At 40.6% G+C, this 21,163-nt stretch overlaps 1 protein-coding gene across 2 annotated transcripts in view; it reads right to left on the bottom strand.

Annotated features, from left to right (window-relative positions):
• LOC133573231 (band 4.1-like protein 1) overlaps positions 1 to 20,958 on the bottom strand; it is a 92,617-nt gene extending 71,659 nt beyond the window's left edge. For both annotated transcript variants that reach the window (XM_061926037.2, XM_072912951.1), the window contains exon 1: positions 20,818 to 20,958. The gene's annotated coding sequence lies outside the window, so the exon portion shown is untranslated. The remainder of the gene's footprint in view (positions 1 to 20,817) is intronic.
• Between the last annotated feature and the right edge of the window lie 205 nt (positions 20,959 to 21,163).

Raw genomic sequence — 21,163 nt, 5'->3', positions numbered from 1 at the left:
GCGTTCTAAGAACTCCAGCTTATTAGTGATTCCCAGAGCCCAAAAAAAGTCTGCGGGCTATAGAGCGTTTTCTATTCGGGCTCCAGTACTCTGGAATGCCCTACTGGTAACAGTTAGAGATGCTACCTCAGTAGAAGCATTTAAGTCCCATCTTAAAACTCATTTGTATGCTTTCGCCTTTAAATAGACCCCCCTTTTAGACCAGTTGATCTGCCGTCTCTTTTCTGCTCTGCCCCCCTCTCCTTCGTGCATCTGTGCATCAGTTGGGGACGTCTCTGCGCTGCTGACTTGTCTCCACTCAAGATGATCTCCGGCTGGCCCCACTATGGACTGGACTCTCACACTAGCGAGAGCGATTCGGACCGAGAAAGCAACAATTTCCCCATTAATTTGAGCGAGGATGAAAGATTTGTGGATGAGGAAAGTGAGAGTGAAAGACTAGAGGGCAGTGGGAGCGATTCAGATAGGGAATATGCTGTGAGAGGCGGGTGGGACCTGATATTCAGCTAGGAATGACTAAAACAGTAAATAAACACAAGACATATATACTCTATTAGCCACAACACAACCAGGCTTATATTTAATATGCCACAAATTAATCCCGCATAACAAACACCTCCCCCCTCCCGTCCATATAACCCGCCAATACAACTCAAACACCTGCACAACACACTCAATCCCACAGCCCAAAATACCGTTCACCTACCCAAAGTTCATACAGCACATATATTTCCCCAAAGTCCCCAAAGTTACGTACGTGACATGCACATAGCGGCACGCACGTACGGGCAAGCGATCAAATGTTTGGAAGCCGCAGCTGCATGCGTACTCACGGTACTGCATCTGCGCATCCAACTCAAAGTCCTCCTGGTAAGAGTCTCTGTTGTCCCAGTTCTCTACAGGCCAATGGTAAAGCTTGAATGTCATCTTCCGGGAATGTAAACAATGAAACACCGTCTGTGTTTCTGTTGCTGCAGTCGGCTGCAATACACCGCTTCCCACCTACAGCTTTCTTCTTTGCTGTCCCCATTGTTCATTGAACAAATTGCAAAAGATTCACCAACACAGATGTCCAGAATACTGTGGAATTTTGCGATGAAAACAGACGACTTAATAGCTGGCCACCATGCTGTCCCAAAATGTCCTCCACAATCCGTGACGTCACGCGCTGACGTCACCATACCGAGACGTTTTCAGCAGGATATTTCGCGCGAAATTTAAATTTGCACTTTAGTAAGCTAACCCGGCTGTATTGGCATGTGTTGCAATGTTAAGATTTCATCATTGATATATAAACTATCAGACTGCGTGGTCGGTAGTAGTGGGTTTCAGTAGGCCTTTAAAACACCAAAGGACTTGAGTCATACACACAAGGGTATCCCTTGCCAACATCTTTCAGTCTTCTGGGAGGATTTTAGACAAGATCCTGTATCACCAATTATTGGTAGAGGAAGTCAGTTTCACTTTTTCTGCTGTCAGGAGCTCAGACAAAGGGTTCCTGATTACTGTTATCACTCACAAGCCATTGGCCTCAATCAGTCTTCGTGTCAGCCTGTCTGTGCAGCTGACCTTTGCTTTGCTCAACATCTCAGTCATATCTCCCACAGGGGTTATTACACTCCATGCCAAAAGCTGCTGTGCGTCCAACAACGAGATTTAAACCACACGCAATGAAGTGAAAACACATGTCAATCTCTTATCCAACCGACGAAGCAATGTTTCCCAGACCATTCTTCCTCTTACATGTGTTGACCATTCTCTCTCTTTCTGCTTGGCTTACTGCATCCTCCTTTTGCCTTTATTCATCCCCATAGAGTAAGTTTAGAGGCCAGGAAGTAATAGTTTATAAACACTGTGGCTGTTAGTCCCCGAACCTACTTTGCATCAACAAGTTAACTGGAAAAATGTTACAAAATATGTCAGACGTGAGTGGAGGATAGACAGCTCTCAAATTTTTTAGGATGCCGTGCATGTGTTAACAGCTGCAAGTCTTTGTCGTCCTTGAGGGGAATCCATAGAATGTGAAATCAGATCAAGTTTGACGAAAAAATAAGTCACTGTTTAATTACTTCAGCCACAGCGCCTGACGGACTGACTTAACAAATGAGGTGGTGACATTTTACACAAGAACAGACACTTAAAACTGTCACTTGTACATTTGCCAACAGAGGGATTTCGATTTTTCCCGGAAGTGCATATCGGGAGCCATTTTGAAGGTTGAGCGCCATCATCCATGATAGCGCTACACGTGATATTTCCGAACTATTCAGTGGAAAATAACATTGCACATGCTGTAATACTATGGACAAATACTGTGAGTCATTAGATAAGAAGTCCCTTCATCGTTATGAGCAAACAGCCGTAATTGGATGCAAGGATCCGTACAAGATCAACAAGTCTCAGTGGCAGAGACTACGCATCTTATCTCATATACGGACTTTTTGAAATACTTAATTGTAGCCCATTTTACACTTTGAAAGACTTTCAAAATTATAGGAGTCAAGATAGCTTTGTTTGTGACCTTTGTTTATCTGAATAAACCCAGTGGACATTGGGTCATCAAGCCAGCCAAGAGTAATGGACTCTCAGAAATGATCCGACCCAAGTTTGACACGCTGGATAATCACAGATAACCTATTCAAGGTCACCTCAGCACACTGTGACTGCAGGATTGATTGTTGTTGATTGTTGTTCTTATGTAGCTTCACTTTTGTTTTATGTGGAGGCAACACTCCGTATAACAAAAGTGAGTATTTTTTTTATCAATACATCTACCATCAAAGTTCTTCGACCAAGTACACCAAGTTAATGCAAAGTGGGTCTGTTATATCCATCCATCCATTTTCTACCGCTTATTCCCTTTGGGGGTCGCGGGGGGCGCTGGAGCCTATCTCAGCTACAATCGGGCGGAAGGCGGTGTACACCCTGGACAAGTCGCCACCTCATCGCAGGGCCAACACAGATAGACAGACAACATTCACACTCACATTCGCACACTATGGCCAATTTAGTGTTGCCAATCAACCTATCCCCAGGTGCATGTCTTTGGAGGTGGGAGGAAGCCGGAGTACCCGGAGGGAACCCACGCAGTCACGGGGAGGACATGCAAACTCCACACAGAAAGATCCCGAGGCCGGCATTGAACTCACGACTACTCAGGACCTTCGTATTGTGAGGCAGACGCACTAACCCCTCTTCCACAGTGCTGCCGGGTCTGTTATTTATTTTGGATTATTTTTAATTTACAAAATGTTTTACCTGAAATTATCCGAACAAACACAAAGTTGTCATCAAGTCACATCTCGGTTGACTGTAGCAATCCATGCTCGTCTTGGCCGTTAACTTTTCTTTTCAGCCGCTTTCGTTTTACCCAGAATAATTCTTAGGAATGCAATACAAGCATGTTTTATTCTGTCCATCTCAATTGTGGCAGTTGACAATGGCACACGTTGTCGGCATTATGAATATTATTGGATATATTAACAGACACAATTAGGCTTTTACTACAGGAGCATGATGTCAGAGGGGTGCTCCTGACAGTGAACCCCAGGAAAGCTGCAGGCCCAGACGGAGTTCCTGGCAGGGTGCTCAGAGTGTGCGCCCACCAGCTCCCCTCCACCATTACCAGGATCTTCAATCTCTCCCTGGCCCAGGCAGTCATCCCGCCCTGCCTGAAATCAGCAATAATAATCCCGGTGCCGAAGAAGTCTCCCATCACCACCCTGAATGATTACCGCCCGGTTGCCCTCACCCCGGTAATCTGAAGTGCTTTGAGAGGCTGGTTCTAAAGCACATCAAGGACTGTCTCTCCCAAGATTTTGACCCCTACAAGTTCGCATATCGGGTGAACAGATCTACTGAGGATGCCATCACTGTGGCTCTCCACTTTGCTCTACACCACCCGGAGCAACAGCAAAGCTACGTCCGGATGCTCTTTGTGGATTGCAGTTTTGCCTTTTCATACAATAATACCGGACATCCCCATTACAAAACTCCCACTTGTACCTGGATCAAGGACTTTCTCTCCAACCGTAAAAAAATCTAAACCCCCCTGGCATCATTCTGATCATTCTCTGTTGTAAAAAAAAAAGTCATAGACTTATTGTTCTATTGTAAATCTTAGGGATCACAGTGCAGTCTCCTTCCAATCAAGTAAAGAGGCAGAAGTGAGCTGTTAGCTTTTGGCAGATACTGTCAAAGAACAGTATCAACCTCTTCAGCAGCCCACATACTGAATGCAAAATGTGGTTTACACGTTGCAGGCTCATTTGCAAACCCAATATGCTTTGACGGAGAAACAAGACAGCTTCTCTCGCTCTGTTTTGTTATAAGACTCAATGATGAGTGTAATGAATACATAACCACTTTAGTACATAAACTTCACAATAGGAATCGGTACCAAATTTGGTACTTTTATGGGTACTGACCGAATTCCATCAGTACTACCGGGTATTGATTTAAGTAAAATCACTTGACAATGGCATTCCGAAACCTTTGTTGCTTGTGACTTCTCACTGCCTCAAACACTTGGCAAGGAAAAAAATCACTCAAGCAGCACTCAGAGAAGAAAGCATGCTCAAACATACACTCAATTAACTCAAACATAAAGCCAGCTCCACTTTTTAAAATGTGCTAGCTCTATGCTAACTTACATGGGTTTTGCCTTATACATGCTACTGATTAGCATTAGCGATTATTCAACACTTTCAAATTCGGTAATCAAAACCAAAACTAAGACGCACATTACTATCAAACAGCAAGTGTGTAATAAGTACAACACTTACAACATAAATACTTTGTGGGGCGCAACATTAGACTAGACTGCAGGCATGTAACGATATCAAAATCTCACGGTACAATGTCGTCACAGTATTAAGGGCTCAATGTGATTGTATTGTGGTATTGTCAAAAACTTAATAAAGGAATACCATAGTGTGTAAAATGAAATGAGAGAATGTTAGGGTTAAACAATGAACACACTTACTGTAATTGAACGCAAACATAATATTTTAATCATATTTATTACTAGAAATACAAATAATAGTGCAGGAACATGAAGATGTTCAAGTAACTTTAGATGAGTGTCTTTAAAGTGACAATGTAAACATCCAAGTGTAAAACAATAATGTTTAGTGTCTTTCAACTTTTAACTTCATAAGAAGCATTGTTCTCTGGAGTGGACATTTTTGTAAAAGTTGGTAGAATGTTGATTCTCAGGAAGTGAATTGACAATTTAACTTTTTATACTGTAAATTAGGGATGTCCAATAATGGCTTTTTGCCGATATCCGATATTCCGATATTGTCCAACTCTTAATTACCGATACCGATATATACAGTCGTGGAATTAACACATTATTATGCCTAATTTGGACAACCAGGTATGGTGAAGATAAGGTCCTTTTAAAACATAATAATAAAATAAGATAAATAAATTCAAAACATTTTCTTGAATAAAAAAAGAAAGTAAAACAATACAAAAACAGTTACATAGAAACTAGTAATTAATGAAAATGAGTAAAATTAACTGTTAAATGTTAGTACTATTAGTGGACCAGCAGCACGCACAATCATCAATCAATCAATCAATCAATCTTTATTTATATAGCCCTAAATCACAAGTGTCTCAAAGGGCTGCACAAGCCACAACGACATCCTCGGTACAAAGCCCACATAAGGGCTTACGGACTGTATCCCTTGCAGACTGTATTGATATGTATTGATATATAATGTAGGAACCATAATATTAATAACAGAAAGAAACAACCCTTTTGTGTGAATGCGTGTGAATGAGTGTAAATGGGAGAGGGAGGTTTTTTGGGTTGGTGCACTAATTGTAAGTGTATCTTGTGTTTTTTATGTTGATTTAATTAAAAAAAAAAAAAAAACGACACCGATAATTAAAAAAAACGATACCGACAATTTCCGGTATTACATTTTAAAGCATTTATCGGCCGATAAAATCGGCAGGCCGATATTATCGGACATCTCTACTGTAAATACCTCACAAATTGATGTTTGGCCTCACTGGCTTCTTGATTTCACATCATGGATATTTTCCAGATGGCCTATTACTCCTATTCCTCATTGTAGACGTCAAGACATGCTGTTTTTATTCCCTCCTCATGCTGCTACATGAGGATTTATACCAAAAGGAAATACTGCTTGTCTATACATTCATCAGACCGACGAGACACTCGAACATCATTTTTTTTCCTCTATCATGTTTGTGTTCATCGTAAAACCAAAATGTGTCCATACTTCTGATTTAAACTTCACAGGAGGTTCTTCGCTCTGCTCGCCCACACAGCGCAAGAGACCATGGGCGATGTAGTTTACTTATCAGACCAGCCTCTTTAATAGCGCAAGAAAAAAACTACATAGTTTGATACTGTCATATCAGGCCTGGAATTTTGACTTTTTAAGGTCAAGGCAAGTGTTGCCTTAAAGGAGGGCTCATATTTTATGGAACCAAGGCAAGTTAGAAGGGCACCAAGGCAAACATTATTTTCTTTTGAGGCAGGAGATTCACCACACATTGCCTGCTGCAAAACATCAAATAGTTTCCTCCTTCGCTGTTTACTTTTAGTGTGGGGACAAGTGTCTCCAATATTGTCCACACCTGTCTCCATCTAAACACAGCAGTGCGCTCTGAAACGCACGGCGGGAAGCGAGGCAAAATCATGTTAAACCAAGCGCTTTCCTCCGAGGAGAAATCTCCCCAGGAAAGTCTGTGTCGTTGGTCCGCCATGATTATCAAGCCAAACAACTCGTCCATTAACAAGTCAAAAAAGCGGTCACGGCATGTTCTTGCCGCAAATGTTGGTACATTTTTTGGGCATTAAGGCAAAAGATGAGGGCGGTCGGGGCACTTGCCGCAGTTGCCGCGGTAAAATTTGAGCCCTGTCATATGCCACGGCATTTACAATACAGTTACGTGCCTACTAGACTGGCATATTCAGCTTCACGGCAAAGACTACTTCATCGCAAGGCAACACAATAGTGACACTGTTATTTTGTAACACCATTATTCCTAACAATGCCCAATACACAAGCTATGCAAAAATATATATTCCTGCAAAGGTACACGGGGGGTTTTATCAATATATTTATGCTTGCGGTTTAGTTGTCGTGGTGTAGAACTGTGCTGCATCATACTGTGCTTGGACTATTATTATAGATGCCTAAAGGGTCTCCCACTAAGCCAGGGGTGTAAAACTCAAATAGAGAGTGGGCCAAAAATTAAAACTGAACAAAGCCGCGGGCCAAGGTTGAACAAATTAACCTTTTTGATAGGGACCCAAACAAGTTTTGCATTAAATATTGAACAAGCAAGGCTTATATAACTTTATAGTGACATGCAAAATCGAGTTTCAAATAATAATAATAATAATAAAAAAATACCAAGGGCATATCAAATACAATTTAAATATAAATTGAATGACTCTTTTCTATTTGCAGCCTTCTGAGGTAAATATCAACATTAACGGCGGGGTTTGGAGGTAGCGGCGTGTATATTGTTGCGTCCCGGAAGAGTTAGTGCTGCATGGGATTCTGGGTATTTGTTCTGCTGTGTTTATGTTGTGTTACTGTGCGGATGTTCTCCCAAAATATGTTTGTCATTCTTGTTTGGTGTGGATTCACATTGTGGCGTATATTTCTAACAATGTTAAAGGTTTTTATACTGGCACCCTCAGTGTAACCTGTATCGCTGAAGATCAAGTATGCGTTGCATTCGCTTCTGTGTGCGTGCCAAAGCCGCACATATTATGTAACTGAGCCAGCACTTGTTGGACTGGATGAAGAGGGGATGTTACAATCCTAGAGAGGGGTACCGAAATCTGGGGGAGGTTTGGCAAGTATAAGAATTAGCGGTGTACCACGGCACCGCCGCTGTATATAATCGGCGGGCCAGCTCTAGTCTTAATTTGATATCATCTCACGGGCCAAGTGAAATTACACTGCGGGCCAAAGTTGGCCCGCGGGCCAGATTTTGACACCCATGCACTAAGCCATGATAGAGTGTGATATACGGAAACTGCGAAAAGACAGCCATAAAGAGCAAAGCAAAGCTTGCAAAGTGTTCAGGGAATACGACAATATTCTTTCAAGCATTTAAGAGGTTGATTCCACACACTAAGGAGGCTTTGACTTACGCCAATCTGTGCTCGCCATTAGATGAAATCAGTGCGCAGGAACGGATGTCTCGTAACAAAAAGATCAATAGAAGAGAGTTAGCATTGATTTGTGTGCCATTATTATGACTCACTGTCTGACTGTCTTTTAGTCTTGTTAAAGTTAAGTTTGTTTACAGTCCTTCCTTTCTGTGTCTAATTTGCCTCTGCCATTTGACAGAGGCTGTGTACCAGCAAGGAACAGATGTGACTACTGTTTTCAATTGTATCCGAACTGTTAGTGTTATTGTTCTATGCACCGTGTTGCTCTAACTGCCACTGTCACGATATGAAGTAAAGGCACAAATTCAACAACAAATTGGATTCTGTGTAGTGATTAATAATCTAGGAAGGTACACAGTCTGACTTTTGTGTATGCTACAATCCATTAAATGAAAAGACATTTCTGACAGAGCCAGAAAATATACATAGTCGTATCTCCATGTCTTAACAGTTTTTTTTAGACAAACCACCTCATGACAGTATGTCTGTCTAGTTCTGACGGTGGCTTATCTACATCAGTGTTTTTTTTAACCACTGTGAGTATGCAATTTCACCTAATTGGGTTTAAAAAAAATTTGTAAACCAGTAATAATAATCCGCCAATATTGTGTCGTTGAGTATCGGTGCTGTCTAGAGCTTGGCAGCGTAACCATGTAATACTGTTCCATATCAGTAGGTGGCAGCAGTTAGCTAATTGCTTTGTAGATGTCGAGAACATGGTTTGTTGTTGTGATCACAATATGCAGATGACAGCGGGAGGCAGTGTGCAGGTAAAAAGGTATCTAATGCTTAATCCAAAAGTAAACAAAAAGGGGAATGCCACTAAGAAAAGGCATTTAAGCTTAGGGAAGGCTATGCAAAACAAAACTAGAACTGAACTGGCTGCAAAGTAAATAAAAACAGAATGCTGGATGACAGCAAAAACTTAAAGCGTGTGGAGCTGAGACGGTGACCACAAAGTACATCCGTACATGACATGACAATCAACAAAGGATAGCAACAACTTAAATAGTCTTGATTTCTAAAACAAAGCAGGTGTGAGGAATAGTGTTTAAAGGAAGACATGAAACTGCTACAGGAAAAGCCACCAAGATAGGAGCGCAAGACAAAAACTAAAACACTGTACACAAGAAAACACCAAAAACCTCCAAATAAGTCACGGCATGATGTGACAAGTCGTGACAGTACACCTACTTTGAGACAAGAGCTATAGTCATGCATGGTTGGTTATGGTTTGAATTCATATCAAACAATTGCTAGAAGGACTTTTTTTTATTGTCAATATCGGCTACTGAGTTTCATTTTTTAATGTGTTCTGCTGGTGGTGTGCCTCAGAATTTTTTCAATCAAAAAAAATGTGCCTTGGCTCAGAAAAGGTTGAAAAACACTGTATTAACCAATTACTGCACACGCCACAATGATCCTTGCCATGGGATCATGCACTTCATCCCAGCTCCTTGCCTTGCAATCAGTGCAAGCCTTCTAATGGTGTGCACAGCCAGGCCATCAATCCTAACTGGGCTGAGGGTGGCTCTGGGAAACCAGCACAAGACGGTGAGGTGGGGGGTTGGGCAAAAGGGAGTGGCAAAATGTCCTTGTTCAAGGGACAAAGTACACACACACACACACTCCTATACATGCATGCTCCAGACCCTTGGCACTGTCTTTGTTTGGGGGCAGATTGCACAGCACAGCTTCAGTCTGCTGCAAATCGCATCCTTGAGCAACGGAGCTAAATGATTAATCTACTGAATCAGTGAAGCTGCAACATCATCCTCCCTGGGACAATGCAACCAGGAGCAAGCTGGGCTGGGTGGATCAAGTAATGACACTAGTCAAAACATAAAAGTAACAGAAGCTGGAGGCAGTTCCTACAACTCAGCATCTGAGCTTCCTTTTTTTAGGTTGATCTAGAAACAGAGTTGTGTTTTGAATAGCTTTTTTATTCTGTCCCGTCTTGTCATTAGTTTTTTCCTGGATTTTTCTGGCTTTTTTGGTGATTGTTGCAGCCCAAAATGCCTGGATTTGCGGCAGCTTTTTCAGAAAGTTGCGGGGAAAGTTCATTGAATCAGCTTGTGACTTTTTGAATTTGTGATCAATGTTCAAGTGTTTCTGGTAACCTTAAGCTCAAAAAACACATAATTTCAACAAAAAATTGAAAAGTAACTACTGTGTTGATGTTTTACTTGTTTTATACCACACAGACTTAAGATTGGACGAGATGTTAGTAAAAGCACATACTGTACTTAATTGTCTTACGCTGGATGAATAAAGGTTAAATAAATATAAAAACACATGTAAGCTAGAAAGTGGGGAAGCCGGTGTGTTGTTTACCCAAAAGGCTTGGCACTTAAGACTATGTCTACACTAAGCCAGATAACCCCTTAAACAAAAAAATATTTCAGCCACACTAAACTATCGTTTAAGGTCCCCATCCTTGGACAATTTTTTTTACACGGGTAAGTGCGGCGTGTATTTCTTGAATCTCTGGCTCTTAGCTTTGTATGGACTCATTGATCGTTTACAAACTGAGTTCGGACAGTAAGCGACGCCAGAAAGATCGCGCCCCACACAGGAAGTGACGTCAGAAAGAACGCGCCACAGCCAGCTTCATAATAAAGCGGTTTCGTAACTCGGAGCTAACCACTGGAAATACGGAGGCGAGTCATCCAGACATGCCCGTGTTTCTCCTTCCGTGTGTACAGACACACATAAATACCTTAAGGTAAAGCAATTGTAGCTATTTCGGATACAACACATCTCAGACGGCAAGAGAACTTTCCAATGTCCAGGTCAGATGTTATTTTACTTACCGAAAAACTTTGTCCATTTGTCGATGGAGAGACAACGAGAATGCGGGCTCCCGTGGATGTGATTAAAAAAGTCGCGTGTGCTTTGTATTACCTGGCCGTCGAGGGAAGACTACGGAAAATGGCGAATGCTTTTGGACCGACAAAGCAGACTGTATCAGTTATTGTCCGTCAGGGGGACGGCGTGGTGCGGTTGGGAGAGTGGCCGTGCCAGCAACCTGAGTTCCTGGTTCGATCCCCACCTTCTACCAACCTCGTCACGTCCGTTGTGTCCTTGAGCAAGACACTTCACCCCTGCTCCTGATGGGTCGTGGTTAGGGCCTTGCATGGCAGCTCCCACCATCAGTGTGTGAATGGGTGAATGTGGAAATAGTGTCAAAGCGCTTTTGTCATGATCCATGTCCTGGATCATGTTTTATGTTCTGTTAGTTTTGGACTAACAGAACATAATTAGTTCTTGTGTTTTGTGCACCCTTGTTTGTTTTAGTTACCATGGTTACTTATTATTTCCATCTGCCTCCGATTAGTGTTCGCCCGCTCACCTGCTGCCCGAGTACTAATCAGAGGCATTATTTAAACCTGCCTTGCCCTCCAGTCAGGGCTGGAGTATTATTTGCTGTATGCTGTGGACTGCCTGTTTCATGCAATGCACTGTTCATGCTTGTTTTCTGGAGATACCATAGTTCATACTGATGATTTCATGCTTAATTCATGCTGCTCGTGCCTTGCCAAGTAAGTTTTGTTTATTTATGCCACAGTTAGCGACTTTTGTTTCATGTCCATAGTTCAGGCACCTTTTTTTTTTAACATTAAAACCATGTTTTCTTGTACACCGACTGTCATGTTGAGTATAGCTATACAAGTATAACCCATTTTTAATGCTATTATCATTTATTTTATTGAAAAATAAATAGGAACAATACTAAACCACATGACAAATTATGAAATTAAATCAACACAATCAATATCAGTCTTCACAAGGGTATTTGTTCGAATCTCAGCAAGATTTGCATACTTTTGCCATGCACTCATTGGCGATATACTTGAAAAATGAACGCAGCGAATGCAATTTAACCATGCACATATGATTAACTGAATTACAGTTCATCACATTAGTGATAGTCACAGACAATTCAAGACAATCATCCTACTCCCATTCTTTCAGTAAGAGCATCTCCATTGTCGTTATCTCTTCAATCACTCCCACAGTGACAGGGCTGATGACATGCGCCAAGTTCTTGTTTTTCAACTGAATTTAAAAGGGAGAAGTGTTGCCTCTGATGACAATTAACACAGAGATATCAGCCGTGCCTTTTTAATATGCGGTTGCCGTGGAAACTCCAGCCTAACATCTTCTGCCAAGCATATCAAAATAAGATAAAGAAGAGAAGAAAACTCGACAGAAAAACCTCCAGGCACTACTTTGCCAGTTGACACATTTGAGGGGTCAAGCGTCGCCTGGTGCGAAGAACGTGACGGCTTCTGGAGAGGTGGAAGCACTAAAGTTTTGCTGGAGACTAACCGGCGGATAGAGGAGGGGGCGCAAAGGTTTACCAAGTGACCCCGACAAATTGTGTTTAAAGAAGCCATGTGTTGTAATTTTACCCTAAAATACCTGAAATCATCATGATGCATCCATAGATTTGAATCGGGACAGTAGCCTTGTCATTGTCATTAAAAGCCAAGGCACCCTACTTTAGTAATATAGAAGAGTGGTTTTCTTACTTTTTTTTTTTTTTTTTTACCAAGTACCACCTCAGAAAAAACTTGGCTCTCCAAGTACTAGCGTAATGACCAACAATAAAATACTGTAGCACAGTAGTCCTAAGTATTCAATAAAACAAGGCAGAGAGGTTTTATATAACAAGTATATATTTTTGTCCAGTGTAAAATTACACACAGTTTGAACAGTAATATTGTGTTTGAATATAGGAAAATAAAACACTGTACTTCAATCAAGTGATTATTTGGCATACCACTAGATGGAATCTGTGTACCACTTACAACAGTTTGAGAATCACTGATCTATAATATTGGTGGACCATCCAGGACTAAGACTAGGGATAGCAATTAAGTGTGGAATTGATTGTTTACTATGGCAACTGAGGCACAATGGAGTGCATTGATTGATAGTAACCAGCAGAGGCACTGTTGATTGAATAAATAGGCATTTATTGTCACTGCATATTAAGAACAACAAAATTGTGGAATACTGATGGCGGAAGATGCAATGCAAGGCGCTAACTTTGACCCATATATCATCATTACATTAGTGGTTATTTTTGTTTCAAAATTATGCTGGACATAATATAGTTTATCTGCAATAATATGTGGGACAATATATTGTCCATCAAAATGTTTTATCAGCCCATGCCTAAATGGCACAACACAACACTTGCAACTGGAAACAGGAGTTTTATATATATATATATATATATATATATATATATATATATATATATATATATATATATATATATATATATATATATATATATATATATATATATATATATATATATATATATATGTATGTATGTATGTATGTATGTATGTATGTATGTATGTATATAGGTATGTATGTATGTGTGTGTGTGTGTGTGTGTGTGTATATACATATATATGTATATATCTTTGTATATGTATATATCTTTGTGTGTATATATATATATATATATATATATATATATATATATATATACACACATATATATATACACACACATATATATACACACACACACACACACATATATATATATATATATATATATATATATATATATATATATATATATATACATACACACTTGTGCGCTCTATTGCAATGGCCATGCGAAAACTATGTCCGCATATTTTTTTAAGTTCTGGACGCTCCATGCGGTCCAGATTCTATTAATTTGTATTTGTTACACTCATTGAATATTCAACCAAAGCGACATATTTAAATAGAAGCTTTTTTGTAATTTAATTAATCAATTTGATCAATTAGTCGTTTCAGTCTTAGTTTAAAACATTCAGAAATGTTTATCCTATTAAAATATTTTTTTTTTAAATGTATATATATATATATATATATATATATATATATATATATATATATATATATATATATATATATATATATATATCGGCCATTAATATTCTTCATAGATAATCAAAATCTAGTGCTCAATAACATGATTATTATTGTTTCACAGTAAGTTAAATTAAACATATCTCAAAAGAGTAATGGGAAGAAGTATAAACTTTTTGAATCCGACCTCTTCCATAGTTAAACTTTAACTAATAACATCCGGTTTCCTCTGAACCGTATTTTATTACATGTATCTGGATTTACATAACTCGATTTACTCACTAAAATCTGTTATCCATTGAAGGCCCCAGAAACAAACTGAACTCATGTAACCCATAGCCATAATATGACTTGTAATGAAACCTGTCAGCACCTGAATTTAGGAAATGTCCAACATGTGCAATAATTTAAGTACTAATGAGGATGTAGAGGATGTGGGTGTTTAAAACGCTTGTGTTGATGCCAACTTGGAGAAACTGTATGAATGATATTGAATATGACTTAATCAATAGGTACAGTTTGATTTTAGTCAGGCCAATCAGTCATGATGTTATAAGAGAGGAGCACCAGAACATTAATACCATGTGCAGTTTGGCACTTAATCCTTCTGGGATGATATTGCCCACAAAGTGACAGTTTATTACTCTCCCCCCATTTGTAATCCCCCTTTGAAAAGTGTGTATCTTGCCGTGAACACCAATCTAGCTGTGACCGCTGCACTCAATACGCTGTTACAAATCAATCAAAAGACCACTCTATAATACGACTACATTGTTTATGAGCATGCTAAATGGTGCACATGCCTGCATGTGACCTAAACCTTACTCTTATCGGACTGGATGGAGAGGTATTGGAACCACACTTGCACATCTGCCTGAACTTGAACTGACAAACCTAAGGTAATGGACATTGTTCGTGTCATAGATAAGACCATATATTATGTACATATCATTTAGAAGTCAAGGCCATTAGTATAAACCCTATAGGCTAAGGTTGTAAAAATGAGCTGCATTTTTAAATGAAAGAAACAGATGTTCAATGTGTCCACTGGATGTCACAATAGGAATTCTGTTAGGCAAGCAAAAATGTTTTTTTTTTACCAGGGTGAGCAAGCAAGAAGTACACAGTAAAGCGGGGCTGTGGCTCTTTCCCCTCAAACCAACGAAAAACCTGCTTTGAACACATCGTGCTTCTGTCTCTGACAGAATAGAGAAAAGTGGGCTCAGAGTGTTCCAAAAAAAATTATCATCCTCCTATTTATTCACGGAATGTGATTGGGAAACCACATACAGTATCTTTGTGAGCACGTTTTCTCTGTTATAAGCATCAATAAACGCTTACGGCTCACGAATAAAATCCTGAAATTGTCTGCCACTCAAGATGTAACACCTGATATTGATGCACGAGTGAAAGCTAAAAGATGCCAGGTTTCAGGAGTAAAATAAAATGGTAAAAATGCAATAAAATCAATAAACGCTCAAGGCTCACGCAAAAGCACTTGAATAAAATCCTGTAAATTGTCTGCCACTCAAGATGTAACACCTGATATTGATGCACTAGTGAAAGCTAAAAGATGCCAGGTTTCAGGAGTAAAATAAACTGGTAAAAATGCTGCATGAAGCACTGCACCTTGATACCACAAACACCAGCAGGAAAGGTCCACTTCACACATTTTGTACCAGCTGGCCAACATCAAGAGTGTCAAACGACACCAAATAATGCAAGCATCCTGCAGTCGGCTCGAGATTGGAAATTGGAAGTAGACCTTGATAAAAAGCTTGTTTCCCCCAGAAATAATGGCTACAACACTCCGGCCAGACATGGTCCTGTGGTCTCCAACAACAAAGCTGGCTTATGTCGTGGAGCTGACAGTACTATGGGAAGAAGGGGTTGAAGAAGCTTACGAGAGGAAAAAAAACAAATATTCTGACCTGGCAGCTGAAGCATCCCAGAACGGCTGGAAGACTAGCATTTTCTCAGTAGAGGTGGGATGCAGGGGATTTATTGCCACATCTACCATCAGTCTGTTGAGAAAAATGGGGGTGAAGGGACGCTCCCTCCAACAGGTTATCAAGTCCATGTCAAGTGCTGCCAAAAAAGCCTGGATTAAGCGCAAGGACCCCAACTGGGCAGTAAAATAAGAGACAATGGTATGCGGTCAGGCTTAGGCCTGACTCAGGGAAAAGGGCGACCCTGCCATGCAGAGTCCGCCAGGATATGGAGGGTATGGCATGGAAGGGGGTGTACCTGGGACGGTAGGTACACCGTTGAGCTCTCTGGAGATGTCGTGGGCTTCAATCAACGAAACGTCGATGAAGCAGTGTGCCCACCCGAAGACCCCAATGACCTACTTACCCTCCCTTTCACCACTCCACACCGACTGCTACCGTCAAGATTGTTCCTACTTACAAAAGGGATTGAAACATCTAGTTCTATTTGCTTTACGGTATTATCTTCTGTGGAATGTTAAAGAAAGTAAACAGTGCGTGATTTACTGCAAGACTTGGTTTGTTGAAATTGTTCATGCATTGCACAACTTTTAGTTTTCTATCAATAGACACGTGATACCTAAGTGGCAGAGAGTAACTCCAACCCTCTTCAATAGTTCTTACCTCAGTTTGTATAGTTTGTTGAGTTAGCACAGGATTAATATGTGGACATGAAAAATTAGGTGTTTGATACAGAGAAGAGTTTTTATTTAATATAAATTTCCCAATCTTAGATCAAATCTGACTTACAGTTTAATGGCTTTGTAGATACACTGAGACAAAATCTAAGTTAATTGTGTTCTTCATGGTGTTTTTGCAACAGCACCATGTTTTCCTCAGAATCTTAAACTGACTTGAAGTGATTTGACTAGAGCATGGGTGTCAAACTCTGGCCCGCGGGCTAAATTTGGTTTGTGTTTATGTTGTGTTACGGTGCGGATGTTTTCCCGAAATGTGTTTGTCATTCTTGTTTGGTGTGGATTCACAGTGTGGCGTATATTTCTAACAGTGTTAAAGTTATTTATACGGGCACCGTCAGTGTAACCTGTGTCGATGTTGGCCAAGTATGCATTGCATTTACGTGTGTATGCGTGCTGAAGTCGCACATATTTTGTGTTCGGGCCGGCATGTTGTTGGAATGGATGAAACGCAGACGTGACGACAGCTCGTGGAGGACGATAAACGCAGTGCCTTTAAGGCACGCCCCCAAAACTGTGGTCCGGGTGGACTACGAGGTATAATGACTGATGAACAACTTTGTTCGATAATGAAGGTTGCCTCAGCTCAAAGCCTGAGCCCCGACATTAATGAACTAGCATCCAAGAAAAGATGGCAGGTATCTGGCTTAGGAACATCAGATTAGATCAGTGTGTTGCAAACTAAGCAGTTTAAAGTCCTGAATGGTTGGTTTATTCATTGTTATTTTATTTTCTAATTTATTAGCCTGTGGAAAAAGTTAATGTTGATATTTACCTCAGAAGGCTGCAAATAGAAAAGAGGCATTACATTTTTATTTAAATTGTATTTGATATGCCATTGATATATATTTTTATTATTATTATTATTATTATTTGAAACTCGATTTTGCATGTCACTATAAAGTTATATAAGCCTTGCTTCTTCAATATTCAATGCAAAACTTGTTTAGGTCCCTATTAAAAGGTTAATTTGTTACACCTTGGCCCGCGGCTTTGTTCAGTTTTAAATTTTGGCCCACTCTGTATTTGAGTTTGACACCCCTGGTCTCGAGGATTATTTGTGATATGTACATTTTCAGAATGTGCTTGTTCTATTTTGGGCCAAAGTAAAACAAAGGAAAAATCTGATGTTGTCATAGTTCTATTTTTAAGTTATCATGCCATGATTTTACCAATCCAATAGATTTTCCTCCATGCGGCCCGTGAGCTAAAATTAGTTTGACGCCATTGGCGTAGCAAACAAATTGACAGCCTGTTAAAGACTTTGGGGGATTCAATAATGTTTCTTTGGAAAAATAAACACAACTAGGAAGTGTGCCGGAGGAACATCTACTGAAATGTACAACAGGCAGGATGAGTGTGGAACAGATGACGAGAAAATGAGATTGGAGGATGAACGAGTGGACAGATGCACAGATGTAATTTACTCCCTTCCTGACTGGGTGTGAGAGGCATACTGCTGTCTTTAGCATGGCTGCAGCCCACAAGCACAGTTATAGTGTGGACGCAACACCCTTTTATATGCTGGATGTCTTGTGAAACTTTCTGAATGGTGCAATTGTCAAATAGGAGACACATGTTGGTGGATTAATTTAGACACTCAGATGTTAGTACTTTATTTTTAGTAGTCTCTCTTCATCTTTATCCGTATGTCTTTTTTTGCTCTTTTACGTGTTTCCACACCCAGTACGCCAGCAGAGAACAAAGATATGATTCTGTTGTATTACTATTTATTTATTTAATATTTGTCATTGTATTTATTCAGTTTTCGGCACCAGATTTCCCTATTTTTGTTTTGTGCATGTCAGTGATGTCAATGCAAGTCTCTAAACATACTTTTACAAACCCCGTTTCCACATGAGTTGGGAAATTGTGTTAGATGTAAATATAAACGAAAAACAATGATTTGCAAACCATTTTCAACCCATATTCAGTTGAATATGCTACAAAGACAACATATAAGATGTTCAAACTAATAAACATTTTTTTTTTGCAAATAATCATTAACTTTAGAATTTGATGCCAGCAACACGTGACAAAGAAGTTGGGAAAGGTGGCAATAAATACTGATAAAGTTGAGGAATGCTCATCAAACACTTATTTGGAACATCCCACAGGTGAACAGGCAAATTGGGAACAGGTGGGTGCCATGATTGGGTATAAAAGTAGATTCCATGAAAAGCTCAGTCATTCACAAACAAGGATGGGGCGAGGGTCACCACTTTGTCAACAAATGCGTGAGCAAATTGTCGAACAGTTTAAGAAAAACCTTTCTCAACCAGCTATTGCAAGGAATTTAGGGATTTCACCATCTACGGTCCGTAATATCATCAAAGGGTTCAGAGAATCTGGAGAAATCACTGCACGTAAGCAGCTAACCCCGTGACCTTCGATCCCTCAGGCTGTACTGCATCAACAAGCGACATCAGTGTGTAAAGGATATCACCACATGGGCTCAGGAACACTTCAGAAACCCATTGTCAGTAACTACAGTTGGTCGCTACATATGTAAGTGCAAGTCAAAACTCTCCTATGCAAGGCGAAAACCGTTTAACAACAACACCCAGAAACGCCGTCGGCTTCGCTGGGCCTGAGCTCATCTAAGATGGACTGATACAAAGTGGAAAAGTGTTCTGTGATCTGACGAGTCCACATTTCAAATTGTTTTTGGAAACTGTGGATGTCGTGTCCTCGGACCAAAGAGGAAAAGAACCATCCGGATTGTTATAGGCGCAAAGTTGAAAAGCCAGCATCTGTGATGGTATGGGGGTGTATTAGTGCCCAAAACATGGGTAACTTACACATCTGTGAAGGCGCCATTAATGCTGAAAGGTACATACAGATTTTGGAGCAACATATGTTGCCATCCATGGACGCCCCTGCTTATTTCAGCAAGACAATGCCAAGCCACGTGTTACATCAACGTGGCTTCATAGTAAAAGAGTGCGGGTACTAGACTGGCCTACCTGTAGTCCAGACCTGTCTCCCATTGAAAATATGTGGCGCATTATGAAGCTTGAAATACCACAACGGAGACCCCCGGACTGTTCAACAACTTAAGCTGTACATCAAGCAAGAATGGGAAAGAATTCCACCTGAGAAGCTTAAAAAATGTGTCTCCTCAGTTCCCAAACGTTTACTGAGTGTTGTTAAAAGGAAAAGCCATGTGACACAGTGGTGAACATGCCCTTTCCCAACTACTTTGGCACGTGTTGCAGCCATGAAATTCTAAGTTAATTATTATTTGCAAAAAAAATAAATAAAGTTTATGAGTTTGAACATCAAATATGTTGTCTTTGTAATGCATTCAATTGAATATGGGTTGAAAATTATTTGCAAATCATTGTATTCCATTTATATTTACATCTAACACAATTTCCCAACTCATATGGAAACGGGGTTTGCAATTTTTTTAATGTTTTCTACTGGTGGTGTGCCTCAGGATTTTTTTTCAATGAAAAAAAAAAAGGTTGAAAAAGACTAATGCACACATGCAGCCAATTTATTTATTTTTTTTTTACCAACAATTTTCTCCAATATTGGTCATCTCTCAACACGAATGCACAGATTCTAACAGAAGTCCCCCTCCTTGCATTTTAGCCTCCATGGCCGTTGCAATAAACGTGTTGCCCAAACAAACACTCTTTGACAAGCTTGCACATAACAGAGGCGCCCACGCCTGCCACACCCGTGACACCACACACCATCTTTACGCAGCTCATGTCGCGTTGTCATATTCCCAGTCAAAGCTGCACTATTGAGAGACAAACATGATGACGGTGATGATGCAAGGTGCACCTGCTCATGGCAGCGTCCGCACACTGGGCCTAACAAGCATGAGAGAAAGGAGGCTGTGGTCGCATCCACTCCGGTGCTGTGTGATGCACAGCGGCGTGGAACCTTGTCGACGCCCTCCGTCCCTTGCAAAGGGAGGACAAAGCGACGCCTTGCAGAGGATGCTGCTCGCATCCCCTGCGTGTCATCCCCATCCCCATGCAGCCGGCCAACGCAGTGTGCACCTGTTCAGCTAACGCACACACACGCAATCGGCACGCAAGCCTTTCGTTACCTGATGTCACCAATCTCAGTTCCAGATCCGGATCAAGGGAGGCGCAGTAGCGGCGAACATTCAGAGCGCCGCCCGGCCAGCGCCTTCCTCTGCCCCGGGAGATGAAGCCCTGCAGGCGGGGATAGCGAGCTGCCACGAGACGGCCAGTGCGGAGAAGAGATGGAGGAGGAGGAGGAGGATGAGGAGGAGGAGGAGGAGGGGAAATCCTAACGTCGTGAGTGAGATCCACTCACAATTTGACACGCAGCTTTACGTTTTATCTTCACCTTTATAATTGACCTTTTTTTTATTTTCTTTATCCTATAACATGCATGTTGGAAATATATGGATTACATATAAAAATGCA

This window comes from Nerophis lumbriciformis, linkage group LG01 (genome assembly GCF_033978685.3).
Source record: "Nerophis lumbriciformis linkage group LG01, RoL_Nlum_v2.1, whole genome shotgun sequence".
Lineage (NCBI taxonomy): Eukaryota > Metazoa > Chordata > Actinopteri > Syngnathiformes > Syngnathidae > Nerophis > Nerophis lumbriciformis.
This window is presented reverse-complemented; position numbering and strand designations above follow the sequence as displayed.